Genomic DNA, 22,175 nt, shown 5'->3' on the forward strand with positions numbered 1-22,175 from the left:
TTCACACCTTCTTGGTGTTGCTCACGGGCAGCTCCTCAGAGCACTAATTCTTATTCACAAAGCAGCCAACTCCCTTCTGGTCACCACCCCGCTCTCTTATAGCACTCTTCTCATTGCTTACAGCTGTGCCCTGTTAAAGTCAGGCCTATTCCTAATCTCTGATAATTGGCCCAGCTGCAACTCCTTAGGGTTGAGATTACTTTTTACACTATCTTTATTTCCTTATATTCCATCCCCCTACACAGCAGCACCCTCAGGTGTGCTGGGCACTCAGGGCTCCCAGGTGCTGCAGACACCAACAAATGTGAGCAGCTGTGTCCTCCAGGGCAGAATTTGACACCCACAGGGGTTTGGAGCCCTCTGGCTTGACCTTAGCTGCAGTGAGTGCAGTTTGCCCAGGAGGAGCTGCAGCGGTGGCACCATGAGCTGTGGGTGCAGGGCTGGGTCTCCAGGTGGCACCAAATGCTCCAAACAGCACCATGAGGTGGGTGAGAAAATGGGGATTTCTGGAAACGCCTTCCCAGGCCAAAGGAAATCCCAAGAGGGCTTTGCTGAGGTGTTCAGAAGGTGATCTCCAGTGTCTGGACTCCAGCAGATCCAAATCCAGCCTGTGAAACTGCTCCGCCTTCACTGAGCCCAGCTCTGCTCTGCGAGGCAGGACACATCCACGGCTGAGGGTGAGAGCCCAGAGAGTGGAATCCCAGTGCTCCATCCTGGTGAACTCTTTGGGATCTGATGGAAACAGTCCCTGCAGGAAGGTTAATCCATGGATGGCCCAAAGTTGAGGATTCAAAGCCTCCCTGAGCAGCTCCAGGGCGAGCAGGGCTTCCACTGACTCACTGTGAAAGGGCTGCAAACTGAAATTCAAGCTAAAAAGGAAGTTTCTGACAAAAGTGTGGTTTGGGGTGCAGCCCACAGAGTCTATTTTGAGCAGAGCCAACGGCCCCCACAGCCTCGTGCCCCAGCTGAAGGCACAGGAGGTGACTTCCCCTGTCCCCCTCAGGGGAAGCTGCACATCCATGAAGTGCTGGTCCTTGGGGGTTTTGGGTATTTTGGGGCATGTGTCTTCTTTTGGAGCAAATAGCCCAGATCAGTGCAGTGAGCTGGGATATTTGGTGCAAAACTGTGCTGGTTTGGGGTCAGAGGCACTGCTGGTTACAGCCCATGAGGAGGATTTTGGGAATTCCTGTCCAGAGGCATTCCTTGTGTGTTGGGACAGCACAGCACAGCCTCTCCCTGCAGAGGAGGCTCCTGCAGGGGGAAATGTGTGCCCAGGGGTGCTGAGGGGTGCAGGGCCAGGGCCCAGGCCCTCAGGGGGCTGAGGGGACAGACAGGAGCCCCCTGGGCACCCCTGGCTGTGTCCCCTCACCCTGGACCATTGGTCAGCCCAATGCCAAGGGGAGGGTGAGTCCCTACAGGGTCCTTAGAGCAGCTTGGGGTTTCACTCCCCAGGGCTCTGGGGTCCACACCACTGCAGGCTGGGGGTCCTGAGCTCTCCACCACCACCAGCTCCCACCCCAGGGGACGTTCCTTGGGCAGGACTTTCTCCAACAGAGCTGCAGAGTGACCTGAATATTAAAAATCCCAAACCAAACCCACAACCACCCAAAACCAGGCTCTGTTTGGCAGTCCTGGGTTCCTCTGCATAAAGAATGAGAACATTTGTGCTACAAATTCAGCTTTTATCCATTCTGGATCACCCCTAGATTCCACCAACACCTCCCCTGGGTCCCAGCTGGGAAAGGCAAACCCAGAGAGACACAAGGGCTGAGTGGGAACAGAGACAGCCTGAGTCCTGTGTATGCAAAAGAGTTTATTGGCAGTAAACAATCTTCTATTTACAGGGATAAATCCAGCGTGTGATCATCAGGGCAAGGCAGTCCTGGCCCTTCACCCTTCCTAAAGGTGCATCTCTCTGTCCCTGTTCAGTCTGTCTGTCCTGCTGAGGCTGAGAGCCCAGCGTGGTCCCAGCCCTGCCCTGCCCCACTGCAGGAATTCATCCAAACCCTTTTTCCACAGCCAGAGCTCCCAAACTCACCCAGGCTCTGGCAGAAGAGCAGGGAGAACATCCCCCAAACACACTCAGCTCCAGGGAAGCAAACTCCCCCAGCACACAGAACATTTCCTGAGCATTTTCCCTCCTGACATCTCCATGTGCTGCTGTCACTGGTACCTGCATGGGTCAGGTCAGGGGAATAGCCCCAGTGTCCCAGAGCTGAGGCACAATTTCAGTTTTTATGCTGAATTTCACATTTTTTAAATACAATTTCACAGACTTTATGCTTTGAAATGTGCAGAAACTGTTCACAGCTATTTTTCCCCCTTTTTTCAAAACAATCTCAACACAAGGCATGAACTTCTAGGTGGAAACTTCATCTCCTGTAGGTGAAAGCAGAGATTTCCATCCAAGTCACTGATCCAGCCTGCCTGGGAGAGAGAATTGGGAACTCCCAGCCCCGGGTGACTGAACAAACACAGCATCAGCCACCAGGAACCATTTGCAAACAACTGAGCAGCAGACAAATGTGCAAATGTATCTGCTGGCTACTTCTGGGTAATGAATGCATAATCTATTCCTATTCCCCTTCCTATCTGCTTCTGGATAATGTGTCTGGGAGCCTGAGTCAGGCTCACAAATGGCTGGCAACGAGGAAAACAGGCTGTGTTTGAGCCAAACATTATGTTCAGCAAATAAGGGGCAGTTTTGCCATGGGCAGCTGCTGTTGGAGCCCAGTGTCAGAATCTCAGAATCCTTCCATGCTCCACAATTCCAGCTCTGTGGGCTGCTGACTTTTGCCTCTAAAATCTGATTTTATGCCTGAACAGCAGAGTCTAAAGAGCAGGATTGTATTCCTTCCCCACCTATCTGCTCATTAGAAAGTGGCTCTCACATTTATTTGCCTCAGCTGCTGGGAAGGCTCCAAAAATGCTAATTACAAGGCCATTGCAGTAAATTGCATTTGATGACATAACTCTGAGTCACTGGTTCAGGACATTTTTCCCTCCTCTTCCCTGGAGCAACTCATTTAGCGAAGGTGAGGAAAAGCAGAGAATAACTGGCAGGCTCTTGGTGCATGAGGCTAACAGGGAGCATTCCCAAAGGGCTGTGACTTCTGGGTGTCCCAGGGGAGGCAGCATTCCCAAAGTCACTTCTGGGTGTCCCAGGGGAGGCAGCTCCTCCTGGGAGTGGTGACAAACTGGGCACTGAAGGTTTTCCAGCCACTTTGGGAAATGCTGCACAGTCCTGGAGAGCGAGAAGAGGAGCCTGAAACCACAGGGCTGCCCATGCAGGAGCAAATCCCACTTTTCCCCTGGGAAATCTGCTCTCCATCCACTCAGCCCTTGGGGGAGAAGAAAGCAAAGTCACTTGGTGGTGATGGGAGGCAGAACCGCTGTCCCAGCTCAGGCCATCCCTCTGCTCCTGGCGGCTCCTCCGCGGGCAGGGGTGATTCCCTGAGGAAGGGGCTCCTCCCCCTCAGCAGATCGCTGCAGGATGGATGGATGCTGTCCCTGTGGAGGTGCTGCAGCCCCTGGGGGGCCTCTCTGAGGCTCTGCAGCCTCCCCACGGCCCCTGGATCCCGCTCAGGCTTTGCGGATGATCCTGCCCGGCTTCCTCCAGTCGCGGCATCGCTCCCGGCGCGCTGAGTGCACCAGGGGCCGGGAGAAACTGCATGGGGCTGTCCTGGGACTGCTGCTGCTGCTGCTGCTCGGGAACACAGCAAGGAGACACGGTTACTGCTCAGGAACACAGCAACAACACACGGTTACTGCTCAGGAACACAGCAACAACACACGGTTACTGCACGGGGCACAGCTGCACCCAATGGGGCTCCTAAAGGACAGGTGTTGGGGAAGATGAAACAGGAAAGCCGTATAAATATGATTGCCTGGCAAAAGATTTTGAGAATATGGAAACTATAAGCGAGATTGAAATGAAAGCAAGCTTTGAGATCCCTCAGTTACTGAACAACTGGAAAACAATGGTGTGGCCAGCTGAAGGTGATCCCCTTTTGATGGAACAACACCCTCTGCTTGCAGACAGGCCCAAGGGTCAGAGCAGACCCTTCAGCTTGGCAGAAGGGGCCCAAAGAGGAGTTTGTAGGGTTTAAAATGTAACACAGTATGGTAATGTAATGATTCTTATAGGCTGTATGTAAATGCTATAGGATTTGTATATTGTACTAAATTAGTTAGTGAGAATCAAAATATTCAACACAGAAGAAGATTTATTGTATTGGAACGGGAACCTTGCTCTCTCACCCTTTTTACTCTCTCACCCTCTCATCCTCTCTCCCCCTCCCTTCTCTCGGGCCTGCTCTGAGCTGTGTTTGGCAGCTCCCAGCAGGGCCCTGCACCCAGGCCCTTTGCAATAAACCCCAAGTTCCCAGACCTGGCTCCAGAGATCTCTCATCTCCGTCCGTCCCCACCATCCTGCCCCCCGATGTTCTCACAGACAGGGAATTCTGGTTCAGCACCGCTGCTGCCAAGGGATGCAGAGCTGGATCCTGCCCTGGGGCTCAGGGTGGGCAGAGTCGGGGCTGAGCCTGTCCCAGGGCTGTGCCCCTGTTGGCTGTGGGGAACCCGCCCTGCCCTGGCTGCTGGAGGGCTTGGAAAGAGCTGCTGAATACAGGAGCAGCTCAGAACCCCATAAACAGAACCCCAAAAATCCCACAAACAGAACCCCATAAACTCCACAAACAGAATCCTATAAACTCCCTAAACAGAACTCCATAAACCCCAGAGCCCCCAGGAATGTCCCCGCTGGCTGGGGGCCACTGAAACCAACCCCTTTCAAAACCTCCAGTATCTTTGAGCAGCTTTCCTTAAAACCATTAAAGCAAACCATGCACTCCTGGAACTTCTTTGGGATTCCTTGTGCTGCCAGGGCAGAGGGAGATGTGGGCACACCAGGCTCTGTAGGAATTTGGGGTGACTCACTCGGGGTGAATCACAGCCCCTCCCCATTCCTGCCAGGAGAGCTGCCCATGGTGATCTCTGGTGATCAGAGACCTCTCCCCTTTCTGGATCCTGCTCAGTCATTGTCCTGTAATCCCCAGTGGCTCCATCAACAAACATTGTCCAGAGCAGGCATGGAGCTGCTCCAGGGCTGGGAGAGCTGGGGGTGCTCACCTGGAGAGGAGAAGCTCCAGGGAGAGCTCAGGAGAGCTGAAGGGGCTCCAGGAGAGCTGCAGAGGGACTGGGGACAAGGGATGGAGGGACAGGACACAGGGAATGGCTCCCAGTGCCAGAGGGCAGGGCTGGATGGGATATTGGGAATTGGGAATTGTTCCCTGGCAGGGTGGGCAGGCCCTGGCACAGGGTGCCCAGAGCAGCTGTGGCTGCCCCTGGATCCCTGGCAGGGCCCAGGAAAAGCTGTGTTCTAAAGCTTTTTCAAAAAATACCTCTACAGATAATAAATAAAAGGGACCCAACATTGCCTGATTGCAGCAATTTAATGTGGCATTTTACTTTTGTGTTTTGGCCCTTCAGGCAAAAACCTCAATGTCCTCAGTGGCTGCTCCATCCCTGGCAGTGCCCAAGGCCAGGCTGGACATTGGGGCTTGGAGAAACCTGTCTGAGTAAGAGGAATAGCAGATTTGTTTTTACAAACAAGCTGTGGTAGATAAAACCAGCTCTGGAAGATAAAAGAAACATTGGGAAGGATTCCACTGATTGATGAATGGAAAAAGAGATTTGCTCTTACAAATAAACTTTAGGTTGGCTGATAAATGAAATAGACATTGAGATGAAAGAAACAATGGGGAAGAAAAACCTCTAAATTCCCTAAGAATTAAAAATTAAGAGGGAGGGTTATACATTAGAGGGGAATCTTTGATATCAGGTGTTTCAGTCTGTACCTCTCAAGTACCTCAGCCAACGGGGAAAAACCCCTAAATTCCATAAGAATTAAAAATTAAAAGGGAGGATTGTACATTGGAGGAGAATCTCTGGTATCAGGTGTTTTGGGAAGTCTGAACCTCCCAAGTACCTCAGCCAATGGGGAAAGAAAGAAGGGAAATGTGGCTGGGAAATTGGGATAAAAAGGAGGCTGTGACCTCCGAAAACTGGAGAGACCCCTGGGGAATGCCCCATGGCCTTTCCCTTTATTGGAATAAAGTAAAAGGACTCTTCTGTCTCCTTTTTGGACATAAACCTCTGGTGTTTGTGGATTCATTTTCTTAACATGAGTGACCCTGTGGGGACAGTGAAATTGTCTTTGTGGTCCCTCCCAGCCTGGGGCTCTAGGCTGGGCTCCCCCTGCCCGCAGGGCCTGGGGAAAGGGGAGCAGGAGCTCAGGGAAAGGGGAGCAGGAGCTCAGGGAAAGGGGAGCAGGAGCTCAGGGCTCAGGGAAAGGGGAGCAGGAGCTCAGGGCTCAGGGGAAAGGGGAGCAGGAGCTCAGGGCCTGGGGAAAGGGCAGCAGGAGCTCAGGGCCTGGGGAAAGGGGAGCAGGAGCTCAGGGAAAGGGGAGCAGGAGCTCAGGCCTGGAGGAAGGGGGAGCAGGAGCTCAGGGAAATGGTGGAAAGGGGAGCAGGAGCTCAGGGAAAGGGGAGCAGGAGCTCAGGGCCCGGGGAAAGGGGAGCAGGAGCTCGGGCCCAGGGCTGTGAATGGAGCCGGGCGGGGGAGCCGCCAGCCACGCCGGGAGCGGAGGAGGCCGAGCTGTGGCAAAGCTGTGAATGTGAGAAAAAGCTGCTCACAACAGAGCCTGTTACTATTCAACAGCCACCCAAAGGAGGGAGAGCCCTGAAATCTGCCTGGGCTGAGGCTACACTGGAGAGAGAGCACCCTCCTGTCCTAATTCCTCATTAGCTCGCTGTTTATAACTGAATTTCCTAATTGGTTTGGATATTAATTACCTTTACCGGTGGCAGGAATGGAGGCTCAGCTCCCCAGCGCTGGCCCAGCTCCAGGCTGTGCTGGAAGCAGAGCCCTCACACCCTGCTCATCCAGGGAGCTCTGCCTTGCTCTCACCTCAGGGTTCAGCTCTTACAGGAAGGTTTTGGGTGGCTGCCTTGGCAGTGTCTGCAAATCCTTCCTAAAATCCTGGAACCCTCGAGTCCCAGAGCACAGCAGCTCCTGGCTGCCCCTCTCCTGGCTGGAGATGGCACCTGCTGTGGGAACCTTTAAAATTAGAGGATTTTAGGAAAGTTGTATAAGATAGGCTTTAGAAATAGTAGAACTGTAATTAGAGTTAAGTAGTAGCTATAAGATTTGTTAGTAAAAAAATTATATGAGAAAGAAGAAAGTAAGGACATATAAAATAATGGTTTGTGTGTTAACACTTGAGTTAACATTGAATTCTTTGTCTGCTGCTGGGGATGTGAGCTGCTGGCATCTTCCCATTGTCATACCCATGTAATGAGGCTGATGCTGGAAAATAAAACAGTTTGAGACATGTTCTACAGCAGTCCCATCCTGATGGTGATCTGTACACAGACCCCCAAAAATACACTGCCACTGCCATCAGTCAGAGCATTATTGCAGCAGGAGTGAGCTGCAATGTGAGCCCAAGCTACACCAGAACCAGCAAGGACAGCCTGACACAGGACAATCTTAACTCCTCTAAAAGGATCCCAATTCCTCCTGTGGCTCTGCAGCTCTCTGGGCCACAGAGCTTCACCTGCTTGTGGTGCAGCCTGTGAATGATCCAGGTGATCCACACAGACCTGGTGGCTCTGCTTTCCGGGCTGGGGGCCCGGCTGTGACAGCAGGGTGGGCTGCACACCAGCTGGGATGGAGAGGGCTGGGATGGCTCCAGGATGGGGAGCCCTGCACAGATCATCCAGCTTGGTGCCACATCCCAAAGGTGAAGTGGCAGCTCTTGGGGATTTTTGGTTTTGATAGGGCACCTAATTCTCTTTAAAAACCCCCATTATCCTGGCTGCTTGATCCAGGTTGTTTGGTAGCTCTGAGTAACCCAAATTACTCCATTAGGTTTTCTCTCTGGCATCAGGGTGTCCCTGAGCTCAGTGCAAGTTGTGTCCCAGTTCCTCCCTGCACTCTGCCATGGAGACAGCGAGGAAATCTGCCTCTGACCTCGATCAGAACCCAGCCAGCCCCATCCCTTTCAAGCTATTTCTGTGCTGTCTCCACCCATGGCAGTGCTCCCAGTGCTGATCATTTCACTTGCACAAGGTGCAGCTGAGCTCTGCTGGCCTGGAGATCCAGCCAGGGATGGTGTTCCTGAGCTCTGGAGAGATCCAGCCAGGGATGGTGTTCCTGAGCTGTGAATGAAGAGGCTGGGAGGTGCTGATTTCCAGCCAGCCATGGGTTTATCCTCACCCTTTCTTTCTCATCTCATTTTTTCTCTGGGGTTTCATGGATGGAGCCACCTCTGTGGGTGTTTGTGCAGCACAGGCACAGCAGGGCTGGAACTGGGGCTGGGAATGATGCACATCACAGGATTAGGATCAGGACTGAGCTGACAGCTCTGTGCACTCGAGCTGCAGCAGCCAGACCTGGAGCAAACTGGGTCACGGGCTCATTTTTAGGTCCAAAGCTCTGAGGGGTCGGTGTGCCATGGCCTGAGATCTGGCAGGAGGTGGATTTGGGGTGTGATTCCCTAATCCCAGGGCTGATGGAAGATAAGGAATATCTGTATCCAGATAGTCTTCCTGATAAGACCCCAATGAAGCTGATTACAACCGCAAACACTGTTACATGTAAATAATGTTTGCAGGAGCAGATCTGAATTTTAAAGATATGCAGAATTTTTCATTAATTTCCCTTATTTCTCCAGCTCATTTTTGTTGTTGTTGGGCAGAAAACAAGGGATTGGTGTAGTGGGCACAGCCCAGGGAGTGGGAGGAGACAGGGAGATAGTGACATGCACGTAGTGGTTTAACATGAAATACTCTGATTGCAGTCTCTGGAGCTTTGTGCCTCATTGATGAATATCATGCATGAAGTGTAGCTCCTTGTGCTACCCACATTTTTCTCTTCCAGGTCTGCTGATTGGGAACCTGAGTCACAGCAAATATGCTGAGTTACAGCACATTTCCAGTGAAAAAAATCTCAAAAAAAAAAAAAAAAAAAAAAACCCAGGGAAAGGATGGGCAGGCGTGTTTATCTGCAAGTGTGTCAAATGCACGGGATGCTCAGACAATGCAGGCTCAGAGGATTAACAGACCTTAATCCCCCTCAGTGCATAATGCCCAGCAGATGAGACAGACAGGGAGAGACACAGACAGACACACAGACACATCTCTCAGGACCGGTGGATGCACACAAAAACAATCTCCCCATGCAAGCATCCCCTTTGGGATCAGCAGCTCACCTGGAGGACCACACGGGACCCGCCTGCTTCTTGGGCTTGGCCATCTGCTTCTGGTACTCCATCCAGCCGCTCACCAGCTCGTGCAGGATCATCACGTAGAGGAGGAAGATGAGAATCCTGGGATCCATGCGCGGCACCTCGGGGTCTGCTCCATTGGGTACCGGTGACATCGGCTCGGGGGGAGCCGCTGATGCTGCGGGCAGCGCTCCGGGAGCCGCGGGGTGCGAGGGAGGCTGCGGGAGCGGCGGGGCTCGGTGCGGAGCGAGGAAATCCCCGCGGATCAGAGCCCGGCGCTGGGCTGGGTCACAGCCAGCCCCCGGAGCCCCCCTGGCTGCCCGCTGGGGCCGCAGCGCTCCGCTGGAGGAGGAGCAGGAGCAGCAACAGCAGGGGCAGGAGAGGAGCCGGAGATGGAGCAGGAGAAGGAGCAGCAGCAGGAGCAGCAAAAGCAGCAGGAGAGGAGCAAGAGCAGGAGAAGGAGCAGCAACAGCAGGGGCAGGAGCAGAGCAGGAGAATGAGCAGCAGCAGAGCAGGGGCAGGAGCAGAGCTGGAGCAGGAGCAACAACAACAGCAGGGACAGAGCAGGAGCAGCAGGAGAAGGAGCAGGAGCAGAGCAGGAGCAGCAACAGCAGGAGCAGGAGATGGAGCAGGAGCTGGAGCAACAGCAGGAGCAGAGCAGGAGCAGAGCAGGAGAATGAGCAGCAGCAGAGCAGGGGCAGGAGCAGAGCTGGAGCAGGAGCAACAACAACAGCAGGGGCAGAGAAGGAGCAGCAGCAGGACCAGAGCAGGAGCAGGAGATGGAGCAGGAGCTGGAGCAACAGCAGGAGCAGAGCAGGAGCAGAGCAGGAGCAGCAGGAGAAGGAGAAGCGCAGGAGCAGAGTAGGATCAGAGTAGGGGCAGGAGCAGCAGCAGAGCAGTAGCAGGAGATGGAGCAGCAGCAGCAGCAAGAGAAGCAGCAGCAGGAGCAGGGGCAGCAGCAGGAGAAGGAACAGAGCAGCAGCAGGAGCAGGAGCTGGAGCAGCAGCAGCAGGGGCAGCAGCAGGAGCAGAGCAGGAGAAGGAGCAGCAGCAGGAGCAGCAGCTGCCCCTCTGGGGCTGCAGGGGAGCCGGGGCTGCCGTGCCCAGCAGCAGCACAGGCAGGGAGCACTGCTGCTGCCAGGAATAAATCAAACCCCAGCCACTGCCTGGGGATGCTCCGAGCTGGCTCTTCCCAGTGCCTCAGGATTTGGGGCTGCACCGAGCCAATCTTGGTCAGGAGTGTTACTGAGTGTTTTGCAGCTGGGAATTTTTTTCTCCTGTTGTTCTCTCACTCTCTTATTTTGTTTTCCTCGCTGTTATCCCTTACCTGAACGTTCACCTGCTGTTTTCCCGGTGTGAGGCTCCTGATGTGCAGGAAAGCTGTGGCCACAGCCCCCAGGCTCCCCAAAGCACAGCTTTCCCAGCCCCTCGAGCTCCTTCCCTTGGAGTGGAGGATCCAGCGGAGATCACCAGATCACAGAATCCCAGACTGGTTTGGATTGGAAGAAACCTTAAAACCCATCTTGTTCCACCCCTGCCATGGCAGGGACACCTCCCACTGTCCCAGGCTGCTCCCAGCCCTGCCCAGCCTGGCCTTGGACACTGCCAGGGATCCAGGGGCAGCCACAGCTGCTCTGGGCACCCTGTGCCAGGATCTGAACACCCTGAGATGCCCTCAGCATCTCCCTTTTTCCCTCCATTGACACAATACAATATTTGTGCCTGGAGTTTCTAGCAGGATAAAAGCACAAAGTGTCTTGCTATGACACTTGTATGAACAAAAAACAAAAAAAAAAGCCCCCCCAATTATTGTTTTTAAAACCATCTTTTTCAAAATTAACCTTCTTCCAGTGCAATATTTCCATAAGGGAAACAATAAACCCTCAATAACTATTCATGGTTATCCAGAACCAGACCTTTGACCAATGGAGATGTGGAACTGCAGAAAGGGGCCCTGAGGAGGGGCAAACCCAGGGACCCCCAGGATCCCCCATCCCACAGCTCCCACACAGACAGGGAGAGCTGGGCAGTGCAATTCAGGTGTGACAAACACATCACCACCCTCCTGTGATGGTGTTCACAGGGGTCTGAGAATGAGGGAAGAGACGAGGATCTGACTCCATGTTTCAGAAGGCTGATTTATTATTTTATGATATATTACATTAAAACTATACTAAAATAATAGAAGAAAGGGTTTCATCAGAAAGCAAGCTAAGAATAGAATAAGAAAGAAATTATAACAAAGGTTTGTGGCTCGGGGGCTCTCTGTTTGAGCCAGCTGACTGTGATTGGCCATTAATTAGAAACAACCACATGAGACCAATCACAGATGCCCCTGTTGCATTCCACAGCAGCAGATAATCATTGTTTACATTTTGTTCCTGAGGCCTCCCAGCTTCTCAGGAGGAAAAATCCTAAGGAAAGGATTTTTCACAAAAGATGTCTGCGACACCCTCCCACCACAAACTCACCATGGGGAAGGTGCTGCCCACCCAGCCCAGCTCACCTCACCCACCTGAGCCAGAGAAACTTTTACCCTTGGGTGTGTAAGCACAGCCAAGTGTGCAGCAGCCAGGGCTTTGTTAATTTTCTATGAAGTACCAATTCAACACACATTAGGGAATGCTAATTCCATGCTAGATCTGCACATGAAATCAACCCCAGGGTCCCCAGACGCCTCCAGGTGCTGTGAGACTTTCCCTCAGGCAGCTCATGAGGAGCCCAGAAGTGCTGAGTAAAGGGAGGAGAGGAGCTCAGGGAGGGAGTGAGCAAGTGAATGAAAGCAGCCAGGACTGGAGGTGTTGGAGCAGCTCTGAAAATGGGAATATTTGAGGTTCTCCATGAAGGGATAGTGGAGCTGCTGCCATGGCAACAGAGAGAGCTGCCAGGCTGTGGGTGATGGGTTCCAATCTATGGCAGAGTCAGACATGGGGAGGGAGGGGGACACCAAGGACAACACTGATATTTTATACATGTGCAATTTTTGATGAGTAAACCCAACGTGACTCCTTTGTTCCAGGGGAGAGAAGCTTCTCCCACAGGGAGAGATATTACCAGGGCAGGAGCAGCAGAGTAACTCCTAACAACTCAGCTCTGTAAGAGATGCTCCAACAGCTGAACAGAAATAATACTTAATACTACAGAAGGTAGAAAAGCCAACAATTTGTGAGCTGAGAGCACAGCAGCTGATTCCCAAACTGTGACTAGCCATGAGCTGCACATCATGACCTGCACATCCATGATGTGCTGCTTCGTGGGGTTTTTGGGGTGTTTTGGGGCATGTGTCTTCTTTTTGGAGCAAATAGCTCAGTGCAGTGGCTGTGCTGGTTTGGGCTCATTTTACTCTGACAAATGAGTTAAAAAAAAAATTTAGATTTCAGAGAGATTAAAGCCCAGTTTGGGAGGGCAGGGTGCTGCTGAGGGACCCCTGAGGTGGCCACGGGGTACAGGGGGTACAGAACACCCCTCACATCAGTGGGGAGCCTTGGCCTGATGATGTTTCCTCTCTGTCTGAAGGGGGATTTAGATGAGATATTGGGAAGGAATTGTTTCCTGTGAGGGTGGGCAGGCCCTGGCACAGGGTGCCCAGAGCAGCTGTGGCTGCCCCTGGATCCCTGGCAGTGCCCAAGGTCAGGCTGGGCAGGGCTGGGACAGAGGGAGGTGTCCTTGCCATGGCATGGAGTGGGATGGGATTTTAAGGTTCCTTTTAACCCAAACCAGTTTGGGATTCTGGGATTCCACAAGTTCAGCCCAAGGGCAGAGCCTGGGTGTTCTCCTGAAGTCTGGTGGGAGCAGAACCTGTGAGGATCCTTCATGTGTCCAACACTGGCAGCAGAGCCCAGCAGGTGTCTGCAAACTCCCTGTGGATTCCTAAGGGTTGGGAGCAATTAACAGCTGGGCTCTTGCCCTGTTTGATGATCATCAGTTCCCAGAGATAAGGCAATAAAATGTATATTCAGTGTTATCACACACCACAGGCACCAAACAGAGCTCACTGCAGAGCCTGGAGCTGCTCCCGAGCTCTGCAAAGGGCTCTGATGGAGAGCAGCACTCCTCACCCTGTCCCTGCTGCTTTCACACAGCCCCTCAGCAATGGCACCTCCTGGGACAGGAGAAAACTGCCCAGCCTGAATGAGAGGGAAGCAGGATCTGGGCTGGTGTCAGAGTGAAATAGGAGCTGCTCTCAGCCAGGTCTCACAAGCTCTTGGAGGTCTATTTTACACTTCAGATAGTTCAGCTACTTTAGAAGGCATAAAATCAGCAGGATGGCTTCTGTGGCAGTGTTGGAAACAAAGAGGTTTTAATAAAAGGCAAAATAACAAACTCTTTATAGGGAAAAACTGATTTAGGTGCAAGAGGCCCTCCTGATAAAACACCTCACAAAAGCCATTAGTTTCTTTGTTCTCTTCATTTTTTAATAAATTGTCCAGGTGGGACTTTTTTGCTCCTGTCCAATTGGCCTTCCTTACATTGGAGGTGAAGCCCCCCAGGTCCTATAAGATGCTTTTTTCACCTAATCCAGGAGAGAAACTTCTGGGCTGTTTTCCTTTTTAAGAGGACAAAGGAGAGTTTTGTCACTCCCTCAACAAGGAGCACATTCCTACATCAGAGGGGCTGGAACTCAGGCAGGTTTGGAGAGCAGGGAATTAAATCAAACTTTGGGAAACAAAAACAAAGCATTGTGCCCCAGCTCTGGTGGGCACAAAGCCAAGCAGAGAAGGTTGAAGCAGGCACAGAAGGGATGCAGCTGAGCCCTGAGCAATGACAACACCTCATTCCTAAGCAGCAGCAAGGACAGGTTGGAAATTCCTTTGTAAAACCAGGCTGGACATGAGGCCAAGCTGCTTTGTCCAAGGCTCAGTGCAGCTGGTTGGGCTGGAATTAAACCCCAGAGTAATTATTCAGCCCTTGCAAGCCCAGCTGCTGCAGGAGTCTCCCCTGAAATGGAGAATGTAAACCTTCCTCACCCTTCTGAATTGCTATAAATTTTAAATTAAGGGGCTCTCAGGCAAAAATATGGGAGCAGGAAATAACAGTTCTTTAATAGGGAAGAAAAATAAAAGGATAAAATAAACAATGCAGTGCACTACAACAACACTGACAGAGTCAGAACCCAACCTGACACCCTGTGGGTCAGGGTGTTGGTGGCAGTCCCATTGGAATTGTGGCTCAGCCCTCCTGCAGTGTCAGGGGTGGTTCTGTTGGAGCAGGGATCCTGTAGAGAAGGATGTGTTCTTCCTCTGAAGATCCAGTGGGAGAAGAGGCAGCTGCTGTTCCTCTGGGAATCCAGTGGAGAAAGGCATGCTGGTGTCTCAAAACCTCTGGATTATATCTGGGTAGCAATGCTTGGCTCCTCCCTCTGGGCTGGGCATCTCACAATGGGATGCTGTAGTTCTTATCAGCCATGCAGTGACATTCAATAGCTGTTATCAGCAATGTCCCCTCCTGAGGGAGGTGTGATTGTGGTCACCCAAAGAGAGAGATAAGGCAAACTGCCCACTGGACAAAGGTAATCTGCCATACAGATGGTAATGGAAAACATCTTGCATTGCAATCTGGAACAGTCCCTCTGCTCCCCAGGGCCCATTTCCCTCAGTTTGGGTGTCAATCCAAGCCTCTTTACTCCTCAAGAGATTTAACAACCAGAGGTGGAGGTGCCAGTTAATATTTATATTCACTGCAGCCCAAGGGCACCTGCAGCACCAACAGTCACATTCCTTCAGGCTCCCGGGAAGCATCCAGCATCCCATTCTTCACCTGGAGTGAGGTGTGGCTGAGTAACAAAGGCAAAACTCACCTTCCTGAGGCTCACCATCGACCCAGAACTCTCACAGCCCCCAAGGTGCATCACAAAAAGGCAGCAACAACTGCTTTCTGACAGTAAATCAGGATTGACCTAAACCCTGCTGCAATTTTTAGCTTTTTAGAAGGAATTCCTGAGTTTCACTGCAAAGACAATGATCTGCATTTCCTTTTTGGGGCCCAAAGACTGCAGGATCCCTCCAGCTACCAGGGCAGACAAGATTTGGAAACACCAAACCTCCCACACACAGGTGAAACTGAAACATCAGGACAAGGAGCTCTTGCAAGAGACCATGAGGTCATGGCCCAAAATTCCTGTGGCATCCAAAAGGTCCAGTGACTCCCCCAGGCAGAGCCAGGCCACAAAAACCTGCAAGTGCAAGTGCCTCTGCTTAGACACAGCCCTGGCCAAGGTGCATTGGGGGTCCTGGTGTCCCCTGGTGTCCCCAAATCCCCCAGCAGGGCCCTGTTGGTTGCAGGTTCTTTCCTGCACATCCACATCCAAAGCCCATGGATGTTGTCCTGCTGGGTGTAGCTGAGATGGAAAACTGATTCCTTTCCCTGTGCTTTGGCTGCCCTTCAAGGAACCACCTGTAAAATCCCTCTGGAATTCTGTGATTATTCAGTGGACACTGAGCAGAGACCTTGGTGCTGGCTTGGAGAACATGGGCTGGGAACAAACCTGCCTGTGACCCACTGGAGCAGATGTTTTGTTGTTTGTGGCACCCAGGCTTGGTTTCACAAGTCCCTGGTGACACCTTGACCAAGGTGTGGGCTCAGGGGAATAAAAGAATAAAGCACTGCAGCCACAGCCCTGTCTCTGCTCTCTCAGCACACCAGGGACAGAGAGGAGAGCGGACACAACCTGCCAGAGCAGCTCTGAGCCTGCAGAGCAGAGAGGAAAATGGAGTTTCAGAGTTAAAAAGAACAAGGGGCTCTGCAGAATGTGTCAGCTCCTTCCACAGGCTCACATGAGTCAATAATTAACAGAAGAAAGAACAGATGCTATGAGACACGTTTCTTCTGAGGGTATTTACTTGCTTCTACCTACAACTGTGCCTGAAAAAGTGGTAATATGAAACTGCATTCCTAATCACTGGGTTGTTTTGGATCAGATTGGTAATGATTCATTACCAGGGTTTTGTACACATTTCCCCACTTCTTTGTTCTGTTAACCCTCATCAGGCAACTCAGCTTTGGCACAGCAAACTGATGCTGGCCTGAGGGGAAAAAATTAATATTAAAACTACAATAACAATTGTCTCCTGAGTCCTGAACTGGTTTTTATGACAATAGCACAAGAACCAGCACAGTTTATTCTTGCTCAGGCTGGAGGGCTGGTAACAGGAATTACAAATATCACAGGAATATTTGAGGGTGGGCAGGCCCTGGCACAGGGTGCCCAGAGCAGCTGTGGCTGCCCCTGGATCCCTGGCAGTGCCCAAGGCCAGGCTGGACAGGGCTGGGAGCAGCCTGGGACAGTGGGAGGTGTCCCTGCCATGGCAGGGGTGGGATGGGATGGGATGGGATGGGATGGGATGGGATGGGATGGGATGGGATGGGATGGGATGGGATGGGATGGGATTTAAGGTCCTTTCCAACCCAAATCCTGCTGACTCTTTCTCCCTTTCCAGCCATAGAATGACATCCACAGAAGCTGTTGAAGGACAGACCCCAGTTCTCACTCCTGGGCTGCTCTCTCCAGCACAGCAGATGTGAGGCTGTGAGATGTGAGCATCTCCCAGGGATGTTTTTCCCCTTCCCTGGGCCCAGGCCCTGCTGATGAGGAGAAGCAGAGCTCAGACTCAGCCCAAGGCAGCTCTGGCAGCCCAGCTGAGACACCTTTGCCCCTTGTGCAATTGTTTTGCTAGAAAAGGAAGCAGGTTTCACTGCCTCCAGGTGTTCAGCCTCGTCCTTCTCCTCAAACTCCCCTGGCAGGTCCAGCAGGCTGAAATCCACCCACTCAGATGGTTCAGCTGTGAATTCTCCTTCAGCTGCACTGACCTTGTTATCTTTGCTGGGGGCTCCCTGTGCTCCTGGACTCTCCTCAATTTGCTGATGGTCATTTCTGCACCACAGAGGGCAAGAACAGGGAAGGGCTTGGGAAAGAGCAGGGAATGCAGAGGATGCCCATGGACTGTGTGATGTGTCTCAGCACTGAGTGGCCAGGGTGGAGCTGCCCTCAATCCAGGTTTTACCCCCACCTGAAGCTCTGAGATGCTGATTTTCCCTTTGTTTTTAATGCTGAGCTTGGCTCTGGTGAAAGGGGAGTGCTGGCAAGGACACCCAGAGCATGCCTGGGGCTCAGAGCCATGGGGAAGGGGCTTGGTCCTTGTTAACAAAACAGCCTGGAGGGGAAATTAAGGTGAGCAAGGCAAGTGGAGAGAGCAGGAGGTCACAGAAGGATCTGCCAGAGCTGCAAGGACAGAAGTGCAGAAATACTTCATCCTCCTGCAAAGCTGCTCCATCAAGACTCCCATGCATGGACACAGCTGGAGGAACAGTGGCACTTGTGTGCCAGGACAGGTCACACTGCTGTACAAAAGGGAACAGAGAGTTCTGACATCTGTGTGTCACCCACCAAAACTGGAATAAAGGCTGGAGAGCCCTGTGTGCTCTGCCTCTGCCCCCAGAGAGACTCAGACACCAGGTCCAGGTGTGGCACAGCCCTGCTGCTGGGCACCTCCAAACCCTCCTGAGACAGCCCCAGCCTGAGGAGAGCTCAAACAGCATTTAGAGCAGATAGAAACACCTTTAATGCACCTACAGGCAAAATCAGGGATGTTCTCTACCCTCAAATGGCTGAATTATACTGAAAAAGTAATTAAATAACTAAGAAACAATTACCTCTCTCCCAGCTGAAATCAGGACAAGAGTTAATAGGATTTTTCATGTCACTTCATTTTCTGGGCTAGATGCAGCTCTTCCAAAGTTGAAGACAGACATTCATCCAAGGAGCTGGATAGGGGAACTTCTCCTCTTTTACAGGGGAAGTCACAAACCAAATTCCCCACCATGTACAACTCACCAGAATTAACCTAAAGGAGATTGCAAAGCCTGAATTTTGCAGCAGAAAAGTCCCTTGGAGGGAGATCACTCAGTTTTCTGCTGTGCAGCACCTGCTCCAGCCTTTATCAGCCACTCCTTTCTATGTCCATCTTCCCTCCAGCCACCTGCACCATTCCCATTCATTGTTCCCAAGCATTTTCCAGTGGGTGCAGTGCCCACAGCACCAGGACAGGGTGTTGTGCCCAGGAGCAGATGCTCTGGAGCATTCAGGAGTGTGAGGATACCTGATAATGGCTTCAGTTGTTTCCCTCTCGTTATCCTGTAAATCACAGCCCAGCTGAGCCTGAAGAGCCTCACTGAGTTCCTCTGATCCCTCAGGAAAACCCAGAAACCTGAATTCTTTGTGAAAATCCTCTCTGCAGTCAGGCTCAGTGGGTTTGGAGAGAATTCATGGTTAGTTCGTGCCACAGGGATCCCACCCGTGCTGCAAGGACCAACTGTCCCCTCTGAGTGTGAGCAGGGAGCGATTCCAGCTCCCATGTGCCAGCCCGGGAGGATCTCAGGGCAGGCAAGGCTGCACCACCCTCTAGTGCACACCCACAGCAGTGCCTGTGCTCAAAGGATGGGAAAAATTCCCGAATCCAGCCCAGCTGAGCCCCCCGGAGCGGGGCTGGCACCAGACGTGAAACAGCAGCTGGGAGCAAAGGGAGAGAGCTCCTCGGAGAGGGAACCCAGGGCAGAACCAAGGGCTGGCCTGGCCGTGGCACGGGGAAAAGCCACTGCCCTGCACCCAGCACTGTGCACATGCAGCACCCTGCACCCAGAGCCCTGGCAGCCCAGACCCCTGGGACCCCACACCCTCAGATCCCTGGAATCCCAGACCCTGCACATCTAGCAATCTGCACTCCATATCCCTGTATTCCTTGGAATTCCAGACCTTGCACATCCAGCACCACACATGCCTGGAACCCTGGTAGCCCAGATTCCTGCACCCCACACCCTCAGATCCCTGGAATTCCAGACCCCACACCCTCAGATCCCTGGAATCCCAGGCCCTGCACATCCAGCACCCTGCACCCCACACCCCTGGATCCAGGAATCCCAGACCCTGCACATCTAGCACCCTGCACCCCATACTCTATATCCTTGGAATTGCAGACTCTGCACATCCAGCACCCCACACCCCATACCTCACACCCCTGGGTCCCTGGCAGCCCAGATCTGTGAATCCCAGGCCCTGCACATCCAGCACCCTGCACCCCATACTCTATATCCTTGGAATTCCAGACTCTGTACATCCAGCAACCTGCACCTCACACCCCTGGGATCCCTGTAACCTGCATCCCTGACACCCCAGCACCCTGCACCCCACACTCCTGATCCCTGGCAGCCAAGACCCTGGAATCCCAGGCCCTGGACCCCATATCCCTGGATCCCTGGAATTCCAGACTCCGCACATCCAGCACCCTGCACCCCAATCGTGTATACCTGGGACCCCAGACCCTGCACATCCAGCACCCCAGACTCCAGGATCCCTGGCAGCCCAGATCCCTGGAATCCCAGATCCTGCACCCCATATCCCTGTATCCCCAGAACTCCAGACTCTGCACATCAAGCACCTTGCACCTCATACCCTGTATCCTTGGAATTCCAGACTCTGCACATCCAACACCCTGCACCCCACAGTCCTGGACCCCTGGGATGCCAGACTCTGCATCCCACACCCCTGCTCCCCTGGAATCCCAGCCCCTGCACCCCATATCCCTGTATCCTTGGAATTCCAGACTCTGCACATCCAACACCCTGCACCCCATACCCCAAACTCCTGGATCCCCAGCAGCCCAGATCCCTGGAATCCCAGGTCCTGCACCCCACACCCCTGGATCCCTGGAATTCCAGACCCTGCACCCCATATCCCTGTATCCCTGTAATGCCTGATCCTGCATCCCACACCCCTGTAGCCCTGGAATCCCAGATCCTGCCCCCCAACACCCCTGGATCCCTAGAATCCCAGATTCTGCACCCCATATCCCCTATATCCCCAGAATTCCAGACTCTGCACATCCAGCATCCTGAACCCCATATCCCTGTATCCCTAGAATCCCTAACCCTGCACCCCATATCCCTGCACCCCTGGAATCCCAGACCCTGCACCCCATATCCCTGCACCCCTGGAATCCCAGCCCCTGCAGCCCAGTGCAGCCAGCTCAGCTCCTGCCATGCAGGGCTCACCTGCACAACAGGGCTCTGTGTCATTCCTGGCACAGGAGTGAAACCTTTCTCATCTCAAAACATGGAAGATTTTCACTACCAAAACGGGCAAGCAGGAGGAGATGTTCACTACTAACATTGTTTTCTGGAATTGTGTCTCCTTGAGCAGCACCAGGCTGGCAGCCACTCCCTCTCAGCTGCCCAGCTCTCCCCTCCTCAGCCAAACTTGCCACCAGCACTGGGAATGGCCAGTTCATATTCTGGGATTCAGTTTCTTCATGGATGTAAAAAACTGGGAAAAATCACCATTGTGTGTGACAGTCCTGCAGGTACAGGCCTTTGTACCAAGCAGTAAAAAATAATCATCCTGGATGACAAATTCCTGCTACAGGAGAGCACAACATTAACTTTAGGATATGGGGAACCTCAAGTGACCAAGAGAATCCCCAAAACAACCTAAAATAACCTCCAAGTCTGAGCAGAGCATGGGCCTGAGCAGGTTCATGGCCAAAGTTTGGCAGCAGGGTGGGATGTTATTTGGTCTAAGTTGCCAGGACAGTTTAAACAGTTTGAAACCAAACCTCTGCAGGAAATTGTTACACTCAGGTGCTGCAAATCCAGTATCAGGAAATTGTTACACAGGTGCTGTTTCCAACAAATCCGGTATAAGAACTGCTGAGAAGCTCCCAAAGGCAGCCCTGATGTGGGAGCTGCAGTGGAAACAAGAGAACACAGGAAATGTGGGGTACAGGACAGTGCCCCTGTGTCAAACACAAACACCTCCCACCTTTCCTGTTCCTGCACCAAAGGAGAAATAAAGCACCAAGGTGGTGAAGGGAGGGTGTCACTGCCCTCACACAGCATTTCTGAGCTCAGGAGGAAGAAAACCACACAGAGGGGGAGGGAGCAGCACTGGGGAGGGAGTTCCACCCCTCCACTTAACTACTGTGTTTGTTTGGGTGTTTTGGACACAGCTTCAGGAAACAGAGGAGTCTCCTGAGCGTGACTTGGCACTCAGAGCTCCAGTCCCAGGAAACAAGAGCTGATGGGGGAAAGAAGGAAGGTTTAGGTTGGGTATGAGGATAAGGTTCTTTCCTCAGAGGGTGGTTGGGCACTGAACAGGGCCCTGCACACTCCAGCTGAGGCAGAAGCAAAAGCAGAAGTGGAACAGAAACAGTGACACAAGTGAGCCATGAAGGACAGGCCTGCCAGCCTGGAGGAGAGAAGCTCTGGGTGACCCAAGTGCAACCTGCCAGGGCCTGAAGGGAGCCTTCAAGGAAAGGGGAGAGGCCTGGAGTGCCAGGACACAGGGAATGGCTCCCACAGCCAGAGGGCAGGATGGATGGGATATTGGGAATTAGGAATTGTTCCCTGTGAGGGTGGGCAGGCCCTGGCACAGGGTGCCCACCCTGGATCCCTGGCAGTGCCCAAGGCCAGGTTGGGCAGGGCTGGGAGCAGCCTGGGACAGTGGGAGGTGTCCCTGCCATGGCAGGGGTGGCACTGGATGATCTGAAAGGTCCCTTCCAACCCAGGAAATTTCTATGATTCTACTGAGTATCACTGCACCTACACTCAAGCCCTACTGTCACTGAGGAACATCCCAGCCTTGCTCTTTGTAACAGGTTCCAGGACTCACTTCAAGCTACTCCTTTGGAGAAAAGTTGGGAGGAAAGGGGAGAGACTGGTTCCATTTCTGGCTCTCTTTGTGGAAGCCCATCTGAGAAGAGGCTGTTGACTGCTGCCCGGGTTGGTGGCAGCACCAAACACCTCTGAGAGTGCAGCACATCTTACCATGTGCCACACGAGCTGGAACCTCAAACAGGAACTGCTTTCAGTGGAGCTCATCTCCTCTGAGTCTTCCTCCT

The sequence above is a fragment of the Zonotrichia leucophrys genome, chromosome 17 (genome assembly GCF_028769735.1).
Source record: "Zonotrichia leucophrys gambelii isolate GWCS_2022_RI chromosome 17, RI_Zleu_2.0, whole genome shotgun sequence".
In the NCBI taxonomy this organism is placed as follows: Eukaryota; Metazoa; Chordata; class Aves; order Passeriformes; family Passerellidae; genus Zonotrichia; species Zonotrichia leucophrys.